The 21,780-nt window shown below is 38.4% G+C and overlaps 1 protein-coding gene across 4 annotated transcripts in view; it reads right to left on the bottom strand.

The window, feature by feature from the left end:
- EPS8 (epidermal growth factor receptor pathway substrate 8) overlaps positions 1-21,780 on the bottom strand; it is a 179,007-nt gene that overhangs the window by 106,778 nt on the left and 50,449 nt on the right. For 2 of the 4 annotated variants that reach the window (XM_027593909.2, XM_027593908.2), the window contains one exon: positions 13,522-13,592. The exons of the other annotated variants lie outside the window; for them this stretch is intronic. The gene's annotated coding sequence lies outside the window, so the exon portion shown is untranslated. The remainder of the gene's footprint in view (positions 1-13,521; positions 13,593-21,780) is intronic. 4 annotated transcript variants of the gene reach the window in all.

Genomic DNA, 21,780 nt, shown 5'->3' with positions numbered 1-21,780 from the left:
AAAACTTTGAGACAATGCCACTAGAATGGGTAAGAATTTCCAGAATAATGAAGAAACTGATGGATCCATAAACCTGGTAACCAAAGATCAAGCAGAATAAGAATTAATTATAAGGGAATGAATGAACTGACGTGGACGATTATAACTTTTGTCTGAAGCAGCACTTTTGTTCTTTAATGCTATATTTTTCAGATTTAAGGAAACCTCCTCTTTTCTCATGAGCTATCTGTAACTCACAGCCAATTTGGTAAATTATATTTTTGTAAACAGAATTGAAGCATCGGTCTTTTCTCCCTAACTCATGCCTCCGGAATTTGAAAACTCTTAGTGAGTATTCTTATTTTCAGGGCAATATAGTTATTTGCATAAGTTCAATAAGTCTTTCCTCCCTGTAACAAGACACCATTGTAAACATTGGTTATATTAGACTTTGACTGGAATGCCATATTTGAGAATGATATGCACAGAATCTGATATGACTGGACAGCTATAAGGAAGTAAGTCTGGCTTTAAGGAGCCAACGCTTATAAAGCTCCCCTTCTAAAAACTGACTAGTAGCTTGCTTATAGGATTTCTGCCTAATAGGTAAGTAAGGAAGGTCACTTACTAGCAGAATCTAGGAACCTCAAGGTATTTGGGGGACCTCAAGAAAAGAGGAATCCACCCACATCTGTAAGTGTTGCAGGCAAAATCTGACAGGGAGTCATTGGCTTGGTCTCCTAGCCTCAAGAGGCTTTTTTAAAAGTCCAATCTCAGATTCCTCATTAGAAGTTCCAGCAAAGATGACTTTTAAAAAGCATATATGGTGCATCATTCTTCTTGCTGCACTGATATAAATAATCAGGCCAAGTTAATGAAACAAGACTTACTTTGCAAACAAATTGGTCTTACTTAAATTATCTTTGATTGAAACGGGGGTGACTACAGACACAAAAATTAAGTTTCAATGGAAAACTAGAGTACACCCCCCTGGGTATTAAATTCTACTCCTCTTCACTGTCTTTAAGGTTTTGTTATCTACCTATAATGTGCCAGATCCTGATTTCTTCTAGTCTCCTCTAATATCTAGCCACAATTCTCCAAACTAATGCTTACTATTTTTCTCCTGCCCTGCTGACTTGGAATCACTAAAAATTAAAAGTGTCTCTTTCCCAAAGCCCTGCAAGTTGAAGCTGGACAACTTGATATTGTCCTCAGAGAAATCACCACAACAGCTCATGGTGGGCAACCTTCCTGCCTGTTGCTCTGTGGACCACTCAGAAAGTTCACCAGAGCACCTGATAGCATCACCAGAGATGTTCGTTCAAACTCCAAACCAGGAAAGCCTGCCAGATTACTATCATCTGCCCTCACCCCATCTAAAGATGCTTTGAGTCAAATATCTATAAATATTCTTCATGACTAACTGCCCTCTGGGCTCAAAAACCATGTTTATGGTTTGTTCTAACCATTAACCTTTTTTTTTTCTTTTGTCTCATAGTAATGTCCAGGACGGAGAAACTGGTTCAGTGGGCTATGCGACAATCCACTAAATCATTTTCTAGACCAAAAAAGTTTTTTTTTTTTTTAAAGATTTTATTTATTTAATTGACAGAGAGAGACAGAGAGAGAGGGAACAGAAGCAGGGGGAGTGGGAGAGGGAGAAGCAGGCTTCCCGCCGAGCAGGGAGCCCGATGCGGGGCTCGATCCCAGGACCCCGGGACCATGACCGGAGCTGAAGGCAGTTGCTTAACCAACTGAGCCACCCAGGCGCCCCAAGACCAAAAAAGTTCTTGACGAAGTTTCCGATGGGGGAATGAATGACATGGTGCAGGACATACTACCCCCAAAATATGGCACCTTAGCAAACTGAATATTTTAAGGTAAAATTTAATTCGTCAGTTTAATTTGCAGATCCAGCTGGAGACCCTAAGAGGGTTGAGGTAAACTTTTTCCACCCCTACACTCCACAGATGCTATCCTTCACTCTCACCAAAACTGCATGTATATCACTTGAAAAATCTATCCCAATTAGACAGAGGAAATTTTTTTACACAATTCTTAGTTTAGCAGTGATCCCTTATTAAAACCCTTTGCCCACAACTTCAAATTTTTCTTGCTGATTTTTCACCTTTTTCTTTCCTTTTAGATCAACAGGATTCATTCTGTTAGTTGTCAGAATAGATTTTTTATTGTTACATATAAGGCATAAACATACATAACATTTATCCTCTAGACCAAAATAAACATATACCTTGCATTTATGGTGTCAGTGTCAAGTTCTAACTTAAAAAACATAATGTAGACCTATTCTATAGCTTTAAAAAAAAAAAGGTAGTAGGTTAGGTCTTTTGATACTCTCAATAATATCAGACATTATTCCCTAAATTAACAACCACATTTGTATTTCTCTTTTAAATCTGATACATGTGGCAACACTTTCTATATACCTGCCCAGATTATTCTAATTATACTTACTTTTTAAAGATTTATTTATTTATTTATTTATTTGAGAGAGAGAGAGAGAATGCCTCGGCAGGGGGTAGGGCAGAGGGAGAGAGAATCTCAGGCAGACTCCAGGACAAGTGAAGAGCCCAACTCCTCGATCTCAGGACCCTGAGATCAAGACCTAGGCCAAAATCAAGAGTCAGAAACCTAACCAACTGCACCACCCAGGCACCCCTATTCTAGTTACATTTAGTCCAAAACCAAAGTGCCTGTTGGGTAACTCCCAAGTTAAGATCATTTTACACATTAACCTAATGCCACCTTTTCCCATCTTAAAGACGGCATACCTTAATTTTTACTGTAAACACAGAATTCAGTTTTTAAGATAACCAATATGTTGACTATGTTAGTATTAAAGCATCATTTTATTTATGTAAGGATGCCTATTGTCATTCTTTCTTTATTTCCTATTGACTTTGAGTATTACAGTATTCATTCACATAACAGAAAAGTTCTTTGGCTTCTTAATAAAAAATCAAAATATAACCCATGAGTCAGTCAGTCCCTAAGGCTTATGAACTTTCAGAAATTGATGTCAAAATCTAATCCACGTCTCAGACTCCCAGGATAAATTGTGCACTTTACATATAAGATGTATTTCAAATATCACCCAAAAGTCTCCATTAACTGACTTCAACAGTAGGGAAGACTAAGCAGAAAGAACACAGCTTTTCTTTCTTTTTTTTTTTAAAGATTTTTATTTATTTGACAGAGAGAGAGACAGGAGAGAGGGAACACAAGCAGGAGGAGTGGGAGAGGGAGAAGCCGGCTTCCGGCTGAGCAGGGAGCCCGATGCGGGGCTCTATCCCAGGACCCTGGGATCATGACCTGAGCCAAAGGCAGACGCTTAACGACTGAACCACTCAGGCGCCCCCAAGACAGCTTTTCTGACTGTCAGTAAATTTTGTCGAAGTTTTCTCTATCTTTAAATATAGAAATTAATTCAAATCAACTATAATTCTATTTTAAAATTGGCTGCTATGATATAGTGAGTACATATTAGTCACTTACATGGATTTTCAGTAGATTTTTACATAGTTCTTTTAGAAAGACGCATACATACACATAACTCTCACACAGATTCTCCTGGCATTGCTGCTGTTTTGTAAAGGGGCTTGCTTACAGACAACTCAGTATCTGCGAGTAATAGATACTGCTTTCTTGTTTAAACCTATCAATCCTCAAGGTTTCCCCCCCAAAATTAAAATAGAATAAGATGCATTAAAATAATGAATCTTCAGTTCCGTTTGTATCATTTTGATTCATTTAACAATGAAATAAAATTCAGTATCGAAACAAAAGATCACCTAGGTATCCTGTTGGGCAACATGAAAAATACTTTACTTCAAGAACAAACAGTATTCTGCATTCAATTAGGATACCACTAACCTAGGGATCCATGCCAATAAATTAAGATAAGCCAGCAGATCTTCTACTTGCCTGCTAGATCTCTAAACCAATTTGTATTCATTTACAGGGACTGTCAGTAATTATAGCAGCAATCTGCTTCATCTCTACCACTAACTTTGCAAGGACTGAAATCATTCCCAGAGAGTGTGTGTACGCACACATTCTATAGTACATGGCATTTTCACTTGCATTATTCTTCTTAATTCTTTTACTTTTGTTACCTTATGAAAAAAAAATTTTTAAAGATTTTATTTATTTATTTGAGAGAGAAAGAATGAGAGAGAGAGAGCACATGAGAAGGGGAGTGGGAGAGGGAGAAGCAGATTCCCTGCCGAGCAGGGAGCCCGATGCAGGACTCGAGCCCAGGACTCCAGGATCATGACCTGAGCCGAAGGCAGTCGCTTAACCAACTGAGCCACCCAGGCACCCTGTTACCTTATCAAAAATTATACAATGGGGTTACACTAGTGACTCTCAGTCATACGATGCCTCAACCACTACTCAGTACTGACCTTGGACATCAGACCTGTAGAAATCTCACTACAACAGCCCTGATCCACCACCAAAGAACAGAGAGATGGGTGAGGGAAAAAAATACAAATGAGGGGGAAAATATGAATTTTAAAAATTCCTAAGCTCTGTCAACAGTGTCTTAAACATTTGTTGGAAGTTCGTCTCATGTAGTATTGAAGGGGCAAGGAAAACTTTTCCTTTTTCCTCTTCCAGGTTCTTTGGCTGGTCTAGTAATTAAATTGACATAAAACAGATGAACAGGAGAATAACAAAATAAATCCATACGTATGGAAGCTCTTAGAAATAAGAGCTTCAAAGAAGTCCCCAGAAACAGGCAGCTTTTATATGTTTTAGACAAAGAAAGAATACACTTGTGAGGAAGTGATAAGACAAAGGGGTTTGGGCTTGCGGTGGGAAATTAGTAAAGATGTAGTAACAAGGTTTGTTTATACAGCCTTCTCAGACTTGAACTCCTTCTCTTTGGCAAAAAGGATGCTTTTTACCCTCCAGGTGCAGGGAGGATACCCTTCACATGGGGAATTTATTTCCTGCTTTCAGAGGGAGAGAAGAGAGTCAGTGTCCTTGCATGGGCTATTTCTTAAGTGACTTTAACTCACAATAATCAATATGCCAAGGCAGTATATTTTGGGGCAACCTGCCCCAAACGCAACAGTAGACTGACTGGTTCATAAAAAATATAGAATTTTCCCTTTAGGTATATTAGAGATATAGATACACATACTAAATAGAGTTTGCCCTTTAGGTTTATCTGTATTACAGATCTACATACACATACTAAAAGCATACAAGTAACACAGGTATATGTATAAACATTGAACACAGCGTAAGTCTAATTAAATCATACTTATGTATAAATGAAAGGTCAGAAGATTTTAATATGATAGCCGTGAGGAGTCAGTCAGTCATGAAAACTGAATAAAAAGAAAGGTTTCAGTAAGCAAATTGCCACTTCTTTTCCAGTAAGGATAGAAAGGCTTTGTGTGGAGTTTAATATCTGAAGATAATTCCACAACAAAAATTAAAGAGCCTGAAAAACCAAGAAAGATTGTTTCTTTCACATGAAAGACAAGTTGAAAAAGAATACAAGCAGAAAAACAGCAAGAAACAAGAGGAATCCTTATTGTCCAGGATGACAGAGTGATGGGTTTGGGGAAGGGACTGAGAATTTCATATTCACCTGTGGGATATAAAATTCAGTCCCTGTGGTTGGCAGTAAAAAACATCTTAAAAACAAATCACCTGGAAAGGCAGCACTGGCTCAGTAGAATTCAAATATATGCCAAGGTTCAGGCAAAGAACTAGAACGAAAGTTCTACAGTGATATATGCCAGGTGGCTTTATGAAAAACAGTCAGGAGGGAAGTGCCAGGTTTTGTCAAAAGCCTGTTTGTCTGTGGAGTGACAGCAATGAGTGAAGAGAAACGCATATGTATGTATGTACATACACACACACAGGATGCTTTCTTGCTGGACACATTAGTGATACAGTAGGCATTCCTCGAAGCAGTGAAATGGCAATAAGAGGCAGGTTTTGAAGTGACAAATGAAAAGCTTTATCTTTCAATTTACTTAATGTAAGTGGGTGATTAATTATCCCGCCTCTCCTTGCCTCCTAAAAGAATGAATAAAGATTTACTGAGTGCCTATTATGTAGTGCGTACTACATTAGGTATAAATGAAATCATATAGTTGTCCTAGAAGCAGAAATGATGATAATTTCATTAATGACGTAGAAGTAAAAGAAAAAGAAAAAGCTCTTCAATTCAAACTAATTAAATGGAAAACCATTTTGATTACTGAGAGTTATGGTTTAGAGAGGACATATCATAACCAGAGTTAATTTAAACTTTGTTGCATATATGACTCCTCAGATTTAAATTATTAAATAGATAAGAAAGACTGTAATTCAGTAAGTGATATTTTTCTCAGGGTTTGAAATTTACTAGCTCTCTTAAGTCATCATTCTACTCAGGAAATCTTATAATTTGTATAGTTGAATCTGAATTACACACAAGTAACTAGTTTTACTGTTTACATCTCACAAGGCCTGTGGCATGTGGGGTTCTCACTGGTTTCCTGGCTGATTTAACTTCTAAACAGCTAAGGCTGTACAGAGCTGGGTTTGCTATAGGAGCATTGACCCCAAGTAGGAAATTCTCATTATATCCAGTTTGGCCATTTGGCAAAAGAGAGAGAGAGAGTGAGTGAGTGAGTGAGTGAGTGAGTGAGTGAGTGAGTGAGTGTGTGTGTGTGTGTGTGTGTGTGTGTGTGTGTGTGTGTGTACACATGTATCTATCTCCAAATCAACAAATCACTACCCCCAATTCATTGATTCACTGTTCTGCTTGTATTCACCCCTCCTCATTCTTGGGTTATATTTTAAACCTAACTGAAACACCTTAACATTTCTTTTAATGGGCTGTAGAAACCTACAGGTTTAACTTTATGACAGCAGATCCACTGCCACAGTTTATGTAAATACAGTAAAGCAAAATATATGTAATGTTGTCTCAGTAAAATTAAGAATGGATAAACCTAGTTTCCTTTATCATGATGTTTCTGTCAGTTTTCTTCTCTCCCGCCCAATAATGCTTTCAACAAATGATTAAAAGTTTACAACTGCAGTACAGGATAATAATTCCCCACCAGTTCTGATTGCAATGGGAAAGTTTAAAAACTGTGAAATGAGTAAACTCCTGCTAGTTAGCATGAAAGGAAACAATCAACAGATTAAAAGCACTGATGTAGCTAATTCTACTAAATCACTAGTTTTGTATTCTAACTATGTACTTTTTAGTGATGGAAATTTAACTGTTGCCTAAAGTGTGGGCAACTGGTAGTAAGAAAACACAGGTGACCTAACTTGGAAGAATCATGCCAACCACAGAACTAAGCAGACTATTCATCCCCATGGTACTAACTCTTAAAAAAAAGACACAGAAGCCAATTCATAGATTCCATTTTCAAACCAGGGAGCAATTTGGGGGTGTATATACGTATATAATTTATACAGTGTCTTGTGCCAAACTAATAACAGTCCAAGAGATGAAGCTTAAATAAACGACAGCAAGTGGCCCTTTTAATAATATAGACTGCTAATACATGGAAAGGTAATCTGTTCCTCAGGCGAAGAACCATAGAGGATGTTACAAAAAACACAACAATAATCAGGAACATTCTCCAGGGTGCTGAGTCATTAACTGAACTTGAAAGGTCAAGCATTTCTCCTAACAGCATCATATCTACCTGAGGAGAGCATATACCTTCTGCATGAAAATACAAGTCTGATATTTACGATTTGTGACTTGAATACAAAAGAACCTTACAAATCTAAGACTTCATACATTTTTTTTTTTTGTACCCAGTTCCTTTAACTGTTCCCCTAAGCCCTACTTTTGAGCCCTTTGCTTTGCAGGTGGCTCTTCTTGTAAGGGAACTCAGGTTTGTCCACATATGCAGATTTCTTAGAGTCCTCTGCCCCATATTTATAGGGCCTCTTACCACAAATAAAATGGGTCCCAGGCTTTTAGATTTGAGGTGAACCTGGAGATGTGTCACCCAGATACCCCTTCAAGGAATGATTTGTTGGGGTGCCTGGGTGGCTCAGTCTGTTAAGTGTCTGCCTTCAGCTCAGGTCATTGTCCCGGGGTGCTGGGATCGAGCCCCAAGTTGCACCGGGCTCCCTGCTTGGCGGGAAGTCTGCTTCTCACTATGCCCCTCCTCCCGCTCATGCTCTCTCTCATCTCTCACTCCCGCTCTCTCGCTCGCTCTCTCTTGAATAAATAAATAAAATCTTTAAAAAAAAAAAAAAGGAATGATTTTTTTTTTTTGCCCCAGCTGCTGGTAGCACAGTCAACAGACAGCCTTGAGCAATCAGCCTTTTGAGGGACTGCCTCAGGGGCAGCAAGCTACCAAGCCCAAGGTCACGCCTTTCCTAGGGGGGCCCACAACCAATGAGTGATCAAGGTGGGGGTATAGACAGTTGGCCATTTCAGTCCAATGCAGGACAACTTTTACAGGCCATTTTTTGTTCCAAAACTTATGGTGGTGTCAGCAGTCTGTGTCATTGGTCCTACAACGTAACCGGATTTCTCCCTCTGCCTACTCATGCCATATCTAAGTTTTCAAATAAGCTTTACTGAAAACAGTCATTTCAAAAATACGATTTCCAGAAACAGTTAAAGCACAATATATTTTGGTATCAAGCTTTGGGCGCAAAATATTTAAGCCAACAAAAATATGCTAAAAAACGCAATTAAAAAAATAAAAAGACAAGCCATGGACTGGAATATTTACAAATCATCTTTCTTTTAACATTTCTTTCAAGGCAAGTGTACTGGTGAGAAATTCCCAGTGCGGTATTGTCCTTGTTTTGTCTCAGAAAGTCTTTATGTCTCCTTCATTTTTGAAGGATCATTTTGGGGATACAGAATTCTAGGTTGGTGGTTGGAGGTTTGGTTTTCCCCATAACTATAAATATTTCACTTTATATTCTCCTCGTGCCTACATGGTTTCTGAAGAGAAGCCCAGTGTAATTCCTCTATAGGTGAGCTACTTCGTGTGCTGTTAGCCACTCTTAAGAATAAAAGCACAGCCTTTCCCTCTAGCACTTGATTCCATATTGCCAGTTTAATTTAACCAATACATATTCCAAACACTGAGCTAGGTTCCAAACACTGAGCTAGGTACTTGGAGAGGATCTGAAAAATAAGGATTCCATAACATAAATTGGAACTAGGCTGTTCATGTCTACAGGGAGCTTAGAACTCAGAGGCTTTAAGACAGAACATTCTGTTTTGTCAATGAAACTATGAAGTTTTGAGGGTAGGGACTTTATCTTTATTGTGGCCAACCACTACTCAATCTTCTTTACATTTGCTTCCTGGGTTACGAAGGAGAATTACAAACTTGACAATCAGGCATTCTATAAATCTCTATCAGTCTTAGTTGCTCTCTGACTGTTGGCCATCAACACTTTATATCTTTCTGGTTCCATAATAAATTTCCCATAGTAACCATATTCTCAAGTTATAATACAGCACGCTCCTCTTTTCTGTCACCCCTCCTCGGAAAATATTACACTTCCCATGTAACTAAAAAGAGACAAACTGCATGCCTCCTTATCTACATGTAAATAAGAAAATCTTTTTTTTTTAAGAAAATCTTTAATAGTACAAAAGATCTACTAGGTGTTAAGAATTGTTTTAAAAAATGGATTCACAAATGACAAGCTTCCATATGACATTTCAATATTCCAGTTACTCATTTCAGAAATGCATCTCAGGCAGAAAGTTCAGTCAACAATATATCTTATAGTATCTTAAAGGCATGCCTTCATATCATCTGGAAATAAATCTTTTTTGGATAAAATAATCAAAATGTTCTGGGCAACTGTTATCCAAGTTTTTCACTGATTTAATCAAATCCCCTAAACAGAACCTTTGTCCTCTTGGAAATATTTATTCTTTTCAAAATATTTTAAGGGTTAAATACAGAATATAAAACTTTAAGATAAGCTTTTCACCATTTTAAATGTTTCACTCACTCAGGTCTTCTTCACCTCACGCAAACTTCACACTAAAGATTCAAAGAGCTAGAGTATTTTCCAAATAGAAACATCTTTTTTCTAGTATTCCTGCATAAAAATACTTCATTGCATTCTATGTAAGCATCAGCAAGACAAAATAAAGTGTGCCAATCTGAAGACAAAAAGAAGCTGAATGATTAATCACTATATATTTCTGTTCTTTAAAATCTGATTTTGCGGCACCTGGGTGGCTCAGTTGGTTAAGCAACTACCTTCGGCTCAGGTCATGATCCTGGAGTCCCGGGATCGAGTCCCACATCGGGCTCCCTGCTCAGCAGGGAGTCTGCTTCTCCCTCTGACCCTCCTTTCTCTCATGCTCTCTGTTTCTCATTCTCTCTCTCAAATAAATAAATAAAATCTTTAAAAATAAATAAATAAAAATAAAATAAAATCTGATTTTGGGGGCACCTGGGTGGCTCAGTCGTTGAGCGTCTGCCTTCAGCCCGGGTCATGATCCCGGGGTCCTGGGATCGAGCCCCGCGTCGGGCTCCCTGCTCCGCGGGCAGCCTGCTTCTTCCTCTCCCACTCCCCCTGCTTGTGTTCCCTCTCCCGCTGTGTCTCCCTCTGTCAAATAAATAAAATCTTTAAAAAAATAAAATCTGATTTTGGGGGCGCCTGGGTGGCTCCAGTCGGTTAAGTGTCTGCCTTCAGCTCAGATCATGATCTCAAGGTCCTGGGATGGAGTCCCCCACCAGGCTCCCTGTTCAGCAGGGAGTCTGCTTCTCCCTCTCCCTCTGTGCTCTCTCTCTCTCAAATAAATAAAACCTTTAAAAATATAAAATAAAATCTGATTTTGTAGAATTTTTTTCATCATATCCATAAAACAGAAATACACACTGAAAAGGTAAATGTTTTAAGTACTTAATACTTTTTTGTGTGTTGTTTTTGCAAAGATAAACAGTTTAAATAACTGCCTACTTCCGAGAGCAATTAAATCTGAAGATAAACTGTGCATTTCAGAAAACTCTTAACACTATTCTCAAAAACAGCTCAGTAGTGACCAATTAACCCATCTCAGTAACTTCAGTCAGACATGTTGACCTATCTCTAAGCTGGGTCTTTGTCATGTTAACGAAGATGAAGAGTGTATCAGAGAATCCACAACTACACACAACTTCAACAAGAGACCTTATTTATCAACACTGCATCCTGTTACAAGCTCACCTATACATAACTCCCTTTGGGCTTAATCTCATAATAATGACAATGATAACAGATTGAGGGAAGAGGATAAATCAAAAATGACAATAATTACCTAAGCACACAGTTGTGCTCCATACCACCCTGGGCACTTTCTTTTCTTTTTACGGTTTGTTTGTTTGTTTTAGAAAGAGAGACAGCGAGAGAGCATGGGGGGAGCAGAGGGAGAGGGAGAGAGAGAATTTCAATCAGACTCCCCGCTGAGCACAAAGCCAGATGCGGGGCTCAATCCCAAGCCCTGAGATCATGAACTGAGCCAAAATCAAGAGTTGGAGACTTCACCGACTGAGCCACCCAGGCTCCACCATACTGGACACTTTCTGTAGGCTACCTCCTTAAATCCTAACAATTCAATAGTGTCAGTAACACTATACCCATTTTACAACCATGAAGTTTGAGGCTCAAGAGGATACATGCCCAAAATTTTACAAATGTTAGATGGTGAAGACTGTGAACAGGCTTTCTCCTACAGCCTACACCCACCATCTAAAGAGAAAAGCAATTGGTAAAAACCCTCTACAATTATGTTTCTATAGACTGGTCAATTACTTTTTTTGGGAAACTGAAGAAATGACTTGTAAGTGGAACTAAATACGCCACTTGTTTACTAAGTAAGAAACAAAAATACAAAAGAATACGCCTTGCAATTGTACTAAGAGAACACAGAAGTAGTTGCTAGATGACTCAGCCAAACAATAAATTAGAGGCGAAAGTAGCAGCAGGAGAATTAAAACTGTTGAGCTGGCCCTGGAGATTAAAAGACAGGTCCCTGATCCCTGGGCAGGACCTTGAACACCGCCCCCTCAGTCACTCCACAAAGAACTGAATAAGTCCATTGTGTGAGAAAAATACATTTTCTTCTGGACTAAGAAAAAGAAATAGCAGCGGCAACGTCTGACCAAAGATGACCAAATCATCTAGCTACAGAGTCAGGACCACCACGCTAGAATCCATAACACCTGATGACAGACTGCAGGAAGACAGGAATCTTACTACCATTTTACCGATTTACTACTATCTTTCTCTCCCAAGATATAAGTAAATTACTCTCAAAACATAGTTACTAGAAAGAAATACAGTAATCATAGTATTTGACAAATAGTACTTGCTAAATAGTATTCTAACACCTTTGAAAAGCCTCAGGGTACAATTTGGGAGACCCAGAATAAAAGGTTACGTGTAAAAACCTAAACCCAAAAAGAGGTAAGACAGGACACGTGCTGGCTGAGCTGAAGACAAATAAGAGAAATAAAGGAAGTTAAGGAGACAAATGAAACAAACAAAAACTGATGGAGTGAGAACAAACACCCATTCAGCTTGACTCATGCCGCATACACTAAGGCATCCAGATGAATGGCTGAAACTCCAGGGAAGAGAAAAATCAGAACTAGATGTTTTTCCCACAGCAAGAAAGTAAAATACTGAATATAAAAGTATTGAAAAGATATAACAGGCTTTTTTTTTTAAAGATTTTTATTTATTTATTTGTCAGAGAGAGCACAAGTAGGAGAGCGGCAGTCGGAGGGAGAGGGAGAAGCAGACTCCCTGCTGAACAGGGAGCCCGACGTGGGACTCGATCCCAGGACCCTGGGATCATGACCTGAGCCGAAGGGAGACGCTTAACCGACTGAGCCATCCAGGCATCCCGACATAACAGGTTTTCAATAGAAAATACATTTTTTGTAATCCACAGATTAATAATTCCTCCAAATACATCCTCATAAGTAAAGAAATTTTTAGTTCTAAAAACGCCAATACTTGCCGAGACATCTAATTGGTCTGGCTCGCTTTCCTCCGCCACTTCTTCCTCCTCTCACTTTCCCCTCTTCTGTGTTCGCAGTTCTCTCCGAAACAATACATAAGACGGCATGGTCTTCCTACCGTTCCACTGGCTACGCTACAGTTACATCCAAAAATTCCATACTTACAGATTCTCTGCATGTAACTGTTAATTCCCATTTAACTCACTGACAGTTCACAGTATTAACACCTCCACCTTACATTTTTCTTAATAAGACACTTTACATATCCATGATCTCAATTTATTCTCACAACATGTAATCTTAAAGGTAAGCAGAGTCAATAGGCCCATCATTCCCATTTTAAAAACAGGCAAACTGACACAGAGAAGTCAGGTAACCAGGACTGGGCATGAAGGTGGGGACCTGGGGCTCTCCCACCACTTCACACTAACAGCATTTCACGGATAACTGTAGTATTTCTCAGAATACATGCAAATGTCAAAATTTCCTAAGAAACAGCAGGTGGCTTTAAATGCCTAAATTTTTCTACAAATGGACTCACCTCAAAAATGAAAATATGCTCCAGTTCTTATGCTTCCACTTCAGTCCAATGAGAGCTGTATTAAAGATGACCTGTGCATAAAAATTAAGTGAAAAAAATAAAATTTCATTTTGAAGCACAGTCTGAAAAAGCAGTAGCTGCTTTTGCTTAATACATATATTTGTTCTTTCACTTAAATTTTTTGTCTCTTTTCATGTAGATTAAAAATTATATGAATGGAAAAGATAAAGAGGAAAGAAGTGACAAAGGATCAAATATTGTGATGAGCACACTAACATGCCATCTGATTTAATCCTTGTAGTAACTCTGAGAAGTACTTAACTTCTAAACAAACTAAAATTCTAAGACTTATACTAGGATCTGAACATACCAATGCCTCAGAGGTACTTAATTTTTCATGTTTTTACATTTATCTAGCATTTCACAAACTATATATAGAATAGCCATATTCAATTTTTTTCTGTATGTAGTTAGACTTGTATATTTAGCTCAAGGTCTATAAACACACATAGTAACCTTGGTATTTATTTTTTTAAAGATTTTATTTATTTATTTGACAGAGAGAGACACAGTGAGAGAGGGAACACAAGCAGGGAGAGTGGGAGAGGGAGAAACAGGTTTCCCGCGGAGCAGGGAGCCCGATGCGGGGCTCGATCCCAGGACCCCGGGATCATGACCTGAGCCGAAGGCAGATGCTTAACAACTGAGCCACCCAGGCGCCCCAGTAACCTAGGTACTTAAAATGCAGACCCACACTAGGAGCACATGTTAGTACATGACATATCTGTGTAACTGACAATATTATAATAAATATTGTGAATAGGTACATATCCATTAGATAGTTAAAGATTCCATGTGTGAAAATTTTTTAAAAGTGAAATAACAAGACAAAGAGTTTGTGCTTTAAATAAGAAATGATCACTGAAAACAATTAATTAAAAAAACTAAAAATGATCACTAATACCACATAATGGTTAAGAACTAATAATTGCAGTATGGACTTCTTTGTCACGTGGCTCTAACAGCAATGAAAAGGGACTGTGGAGTACAGGAGTGCGAATTTGAATCCTAACTCTATAACAGCATGAAAATACTGAAGATCAGCACTTCATTCTTCTGTTCAGATGCTCATATAATATAGTCTCACTTGCTTAGAGGCCACACATCAATGACAACCTCAGCAATATCACAGAGTAAATTAAAAAATTACATGGTTAGTTAAATAGATGCCACATAGTCTATGTGCTAAACTTCTCCATTTTATTCAGATGCCCTCAAGCTCAGTTTAGATCACATTTTAGAAAAAGTTCAAATGAAGTTGGTAATCAAATCAACCCAACTCAAACTTTTTAATATAAACTGTACAATTAGCTAAACAAATAGTAGATGAGGGAGAGTTTTTCTTTAGAGACATATTCCAGGTAATAAATCAATATAAAGTAGAAATTAAAATATCATATTCTGCAACTCCTAATGAATTAAAGTATCTAGGCATAAGAGCTACTAGTATCCAAAAAAGAAAACCACCACATATTATGTCTCCTGAGGAAAGAAGAAATACCATTCATATATTAGGGAAGTGAAAAGAATAGGCGGAACAAAGGGAGCGAAAGAAAGAAGAGAAGAGAGAGGTGGAGGTGGGAGACAGGAAGAAGGAAGGAAGAAACAAAGAGAGGGAAGGAGGGAGTAACGAAGGGAGGAAGGAAGGGAATCTGAATTTGATTAAATCTCTAGATCCTTCTACCACTTTATAAACACGCAGGAGAGAAGGACATGTTAAACTGTATCACAGAGACATTGGTAATATCTAGCAAAATAAATATTAACCATAAAGGACATGATTTGGACCTTAATCAAACTATAAAAAGAAGACTTACAAATCAAATATTAACTAAATATTTAATACTCAGAATTAACTTTTAGTTTCAGGTGTGATAATTAAATGGTTACAACATTTTATTTTTATTTTTTTTAAAGATTTATTTGACAAAGAGAGAGAAAGTGTACAAGTGCCCCGGTTACAACATTTTAAAAGTGTTTTTATCTTTTAGAATAACATACTGAGGGGCACCTGGGTGGCTCAGTCAGTAAAGTGTCTGCCTTCAGCTCAGGTCATGATCCCAGGGTCCTGGGATGGAGCCCCGCATCGGGCTCCCTGCTCAGTGGAGAGCCTGCTTCTCCCTCTCCCTCTGCCCCTCCTCCCTGGGCTCCTGCTCTCAATCTCTCTTTCCTCTCTCTCGTTCACTGTCTCTCAAATTAATATATCTTTAAAAAAAGAATAACATACTGAAGTAATTACATATACAATGGTGTATCTGAGATGAGATCTGCTTTGTTTCACACAGGAGGGAAGAAGTGGGCAGATGGATGAACCTAGATTAGCCCAGAGTTAATAACTGCTAAAGCTTGATGGTGCTACGCAGGGGTTCATTCTGCTATTCTGTCTACCTTGTATATTTGAAGGTTTCCAAAATACAAAAAATATGAGGTATACAACATATCAAAATAAATGGTACTTCAAGTATTGTAACAGAAGTACTTTTAAGAATTTAAAACTTAACTACATGTTCCTATGAGATGTTTTAACAAAATAATACTAACTAATGTCTGAGCTAGTAGATATTTGTCTCAATTGTTTAGCTAAAATGTTATGTTCTGTATGTAATGGTTGATCTCTTTATTAAGTACAGCTAGTACATTGAAAACAGCAATTTATCAGAAAATGGAATAGTGACTCTGAAAAATATAAGCAAACTGCCAGACTTTAGATGTTTTACTTCAAAGGTTTTGGTTCACTTCATTTGGCACTAGGAAGACTCATGTTGAGCTACAGGGGTGCGAAGAGTTTGGCTCAAATTCTTCAAGTATGGACAATACATGTGTAATTTAGGGGCACCTGGGTGGCTCAGTCGTTAAGCATCTGCCTTCGGCTCAGGTCGATCCCAGAGTCCTGGGATCAAGCCCCACATCGGGCTCCCTGCTCCGCGGGAAACCTGCTTCTCCCTCTCCCACTCCCCCTGCTTGTGTTCTCTCTCTCTCGCTGTGTCTCTATCAAATAAATAAATAAAATATTAAAAAAAAATACATGTGTAATTTAAATTACTATATGATGAATCCTGTTAAGTGAGAAACAATTGTATTCAACACAAAAAGGTGAAAAGAACAAGGCTTTGCAATTCAATTTTTGATCCATCATTTATTAGTTTTACATCATCTCAAGCAAGTTCTATCTCCTTCATCCGTAAAATGAGAAAAATAATTTCTTCCATATAATGTGATATGTGGATTTGATATTATACAAGATTCAATATATTTTAATCTTTTATATGAACTACAGAAGTGTGGGTATACACACACATTTCCTACCACTGTTGTGTTAGTGTTTCACAGTAGCTAATATTCTCATTGTCAACAACCAATCATTATTCTGCTAGTTATTAGTATTGTTAATATTGTTAGGCTACCTAATATTAAACTCACTTCTTCCCCAAATGCCAACAAAATCCCCACTGGTATAAATAATAATTTGGAAAACATATCCACTCTGATGAACTAAGAAACCCCTTTATACACTGAAGCTATGAGTGTCCTTTATGTAATCAGTAGGACAAGAATTTGCCTATAACTTTTATTTACCTAAGTTGTAAAGATTTTGGATAATATTGTTACAAATGTTTAAAGATAGGCTGTTTTCAGTCACATAGCCAAATTTAAGTTACATCTGGACTATCTTTGGTGTTTGAAGGATAAATCTACCCTAAAAAATATCAAAGTAGGGGCGCCTGGGTGGCTCAGTCAGTTAAGCGTCTGCCTTCGGCTCAGGTCATGATCCCAGGGTCCTGGGATCAAGCCCCACATGGGGCTCCTCACTCAGAGGGAAGCCTGCTTCTCCCTCTGCCTTCCACTCCCCCTGCTTGTGCGCACGCGCTCTCTCTCTCTCAAATAAATAAAATCTTAAAAAAAAAAAAAAAAAAGACAGTCGGGGCACCTGGGTGGCCCAGTCGTTAAGCGTCTGCCTTCGAGACTCAGGCCGTGATCCCAGAGTTCTGGGATCGAGCCCTGCATCGGGCTCCCTGCTCCACGGGAAGCCTGTTTCTCCCTCTCCCACTCCCCCTGCTTGTGTTCCCTCTCTCGCTGTGTCTCTATCAAGTAAATAAAATCTTAAAAAAAAAAAAAAATCAAAGTAATTCACTGGACTAATGCTTCTATAAGAAAATTCTTACCCTTGAAGATAAAGTATCAATAAGAATGGGCTTCCTTCCCTCACCTGATGCCCTAGGGCATATTGCATGTACCTTAAAGCTTTATTTTGTTATAACTTATCATGTTTTATCAGTCATTGCTTCACATACTGGTCCCATAGTTGGAACATCAGCTCCAAAAAGACAGAGGAAGACTTACTTTCTTTTTGTATCATCAGCATTTGCATAGGGAGTGCCTGGCAGCAGCAGGTGCTTAATACGTGTTTGCTGAATTCACATAAGAGTATATATACCTTCCTTCTCTAAGGACTTCTGGATCAAATCATTAAGTACCCCCTTGTTAAACACTCCATGATGGGACTGAGCCTACCACACTTGGGACCAGAACCTGAAGAGACTTCCATTGCGGTCTTATCCTCACCCCTTACTCCGCAGAGGACACATCTACTTCAGATCATTCAAGTTCAGCACAGACTATATCCATGGGTTCCTCTTTCAAGCCTAGCCTTCAACTTGCAATACCAGCTAACACTTACTGACAGCACTCTTTGTGTAACACACTACACTAAACACAGCATATACTTTAGTTCATGTGTTCTTTACGATAACCTGGGAGTAAGTATTAGTATTACTCCCATCTTACAGGTTAAGACTAAGGCTTAAAGAGGTTATGAAACATGTCCAAAGTCCCAAGTCATAGAGCAGAGGCAGGATTTGAGCCAGGTCTGTCTGAATGTGGTCCACATTCTCAATCACTGACTCCCCTGAACGGAAGACTCCTAGTAAACAAAACTTTTCAAAAAAGACTCTGAAAGTCCCTTGAGATGATTTAAAATGTTTTTAAATAAGCTTTTAAAAGTGACATTAGTTCCCTTTGGGGAGTCCTTCATTTTTTCCTATTGTATTTTCTGACACACAGGGACCCCAACCAACAGAAGCTAACTCTAAGATGGCAGCAGAGTTGAGGATAGAAATCATGCTTAAAGACAAAAAATCTGAGCAGTCTAGAAATCTTGTGAACAGGACTAGAAAAATAATAAAAAGGAGAGATGCAGAATATAATTGTATAAAGGACTAGATCGCTCTTAATGACTAACATCTGTATAGAACTTAAAAGCTACAAAGCACCTACAAATACACATACTAATTCACTAAACAGGGATTTCCTAAGGTGCAAAGCTGCACCAGAACATAGGTGTCATATAGATTTGACACTGAAACTTTCATTAGAGCCAGGAGAAATAGCAGAGGCTAATGAGTAAGACAGTTTTTCCCAAGTTTAAATCTCAGCTTTGACAATTACTGCATGGCTTTAGGAAAGGTACTTATCAAAAAAAAGGAGGGGGGCGCTTGGGTGGCTCAGTCGGTAGGCGTCTGCCTTCAGCTCAGGTCATGATCTCAGGGTCCTGGGATCGAGCCCCGCATCAGGCCCCCTGCTCCACAGGAAGCCTGCTTCTCCCCCTCCCTCTCCCCCTGTTTGTGTTCCGTCTCTCGCTGTGTCTCTCTCTGTCAAATAAATAAATAAAACCTTAAAAAAAAAAAAAAGGAAAGGTACTTATCAACCACACTGAGCCTCAGTTTCCAGGTATGTAAAACAGAAATAATACCTCCTGTGTAGCAAAATTATGAGAAAAACCATTAATGCATCCAGCTGCCCAAAGCTATTAACCTAAGCACATCTGTTCAAAGCAGCAGCAAAGAAACTAAAAACAATTAGCTGTGCTCAGGCTTAGATTCCCAGGCAGAAATGGACGGCCTACATAGGGGTCCCCACCCAGAAATGGAGATCTGAAAAAAAACTGTTCTTCACCAGGGCAGGCTTCAAAGGCAAGCAACAAGAGTGGTTAGCACACACTCTCTTTTTTTTAACTACGCCCTATGCCTAACATGAGAACTGTAATAACTTGCAAATCCATTCAGCCACTAAGCAGTTAAGCTGGACTCAAACCCAGGTAGATAACACAATGTGATAAATGCTGGAACACCAGCATAGGAACATCAAGGCCCCAAAATTTAAGTAAACTGGTTAGTAATAGATGAAGTTAATAAATATGTTTTATGGGCGCCTGGGTAGCTCAGTCAGTTAAGCATCTGTCTCTTGATTTTGGCTCAGGTCTTGATCTCAGGGTTGGGAGATCGAGCCCCACAGTGGACTCTGCCCTCTCCCACTGCTCCGCCCCCATAGGCTCGTGATCTCTCTAAAATAAATAAAAATCTTTAAAATAAATAAATAAATAAATAAATAAATATGCTTTAAAATCTTAGAAATCCTTAGAAATACACAAACAGAAGGTAAACAAAGACATGGGCTCCATCTTTAAAACCTTCATGGACCATACAGATAATAGTTCAGGTTCACTACCTCTTAGCAGAAACATCAACAGCTGTTACATTTGGTTTTACTCATACAAAGAAGTTTAAAAACAAACGGTGAGTGATTAGGGCAATGCATTGCCCAAACGAAACCAGTTAGCATTATTAAACTGAATTACAATCATGACAAAAAAATGTGACCACATCATAGAATATCATGAAGCCACTGTGGCAGTGAATGGCTGAAAGGTATGGCCATTTTCTTTAACACATAGGTTTTACATGGGGTTGCTCTTCCAACTTAGACTTTTATTAGAGAAGAAGAAACATCACACAACCAGGCCAACAAAGGTCTTTTTGAAGTGCACCTGCCCACACCAGTTAATTAACCAGATGTTTCATTCAGTGACACATCTAATAGATAAGTTATTCTTTCCTGAAGCAACAGTCTCAGGAAGACTTTCTGGAATTAAACTGCCCTCAGTTGTACCTTGTGAAGAAATTAGTCCTATAATACATGCTATCCTACTAGTCAATCCTCATTATCTGCAAAGTGTAATTTAACATTTACAACATCAGCCCCATAGTCTTGTCTGCCTAATAAAACATTTCTCCTTGATTTCCTAATTTATTCAAAATTGAACTTGATCTTCCCCACAAAACAAGTTTACTCTCCAAATTTACTCATTTATTATTTTAATGCAACTTCCTTTCTCATTACTCAGCTTGAAACTCTGGTTGTTCCTGACTTCTCCATCTTTTCCACTCTGGATCTCCTCACTGCCAGATTTATCAAAATAAGCTTAACTGGTCTTCCTATTCCAACTAACTTCTCCTTCTAATCCTTTTTCTAAGACTGTGAAAATTTACTCTTAAAAAGCAATGCTTTTACTTTGCTTTCCTCTGTCCCAGAACCAATGATGGCCAACATACAAGATCACATAATAGAAGCAACATTCTCTTTAATAATCAAGAAGCCTGGGTTCCAGCCCCAATTTCTCCACTAACTTATTTGAATGATTCACTTAGATTTCCTTACCTGGAAAACATGAGTCCTAGGCTACAAGAGCTTTGCAATCCCTTATTTGAGAGCAACAAATCTCTTGTCCTGGAATTTGTGGTCCAACATAACTGAGCTAATCAAACTCATCTACAACTATACCCCAGCAAGTATTCTCCTACCCTTAGCTACTGTCTATATGCTCCTGAATATGTCAGTCATCCTTGTGCTGTACTAATTCCTTCTTCTAAAATGACCTCACCCTTCTCTTACCAAAAACATTCTCAAACAGAAGGGTTACAAGGAATTACGTTCTTCTTTGTCCTTTTCTGACGTTTGCAAAATTTTTTACACTCTGTATTATGTATGTACTAAATGTTCAGGGGAAAACAAATTCTTAAACCAGAGCTATAAGGCAAAATTATCTCAACACACAAAGCCTAATCTGGTAATCATCAATAATACGTCCTTTTTCTTCCTAGAGATTTTATTCGTGGTACACATTTGGCCCTGTTAACTCTAAAATTTAACCTGTGGCCCCCATGAAAAGACTCAATAGTTAATGAACTGATTTTATTTTGGTTCTCTTAAGTGCAGTCTAATTTATCAAAATTCAGCTCAGCTGAAGTGGATACCATATATAGCTAATGTAGTTAAAGTACCTAATCTTCGTACATTAACAAATTCACTCCCTGTTTCCTAGAAACAACCAGTTTTTAAACATCAAACCACATTATTTTATGA

The sequence above is a fragment of the Zalophus californianus genome, chromosome 9 (genome assembly GCF_009762305.2).
Source record: "Zalophus californianus isolate mZalCal1 chromosome 9, mZalCal1.pri.v2, whole genome shotgun sequence".
NCBI lineage: Eukaryota > Metazoa > Chordata > Mammalia > Carnivora > Otariidae > Zalophus > Zalophus californianus.
Note: the sequence above shows the minus strand (reverse complement) of the source record. Positions and strands in the feature narration are given on the sequence as shown.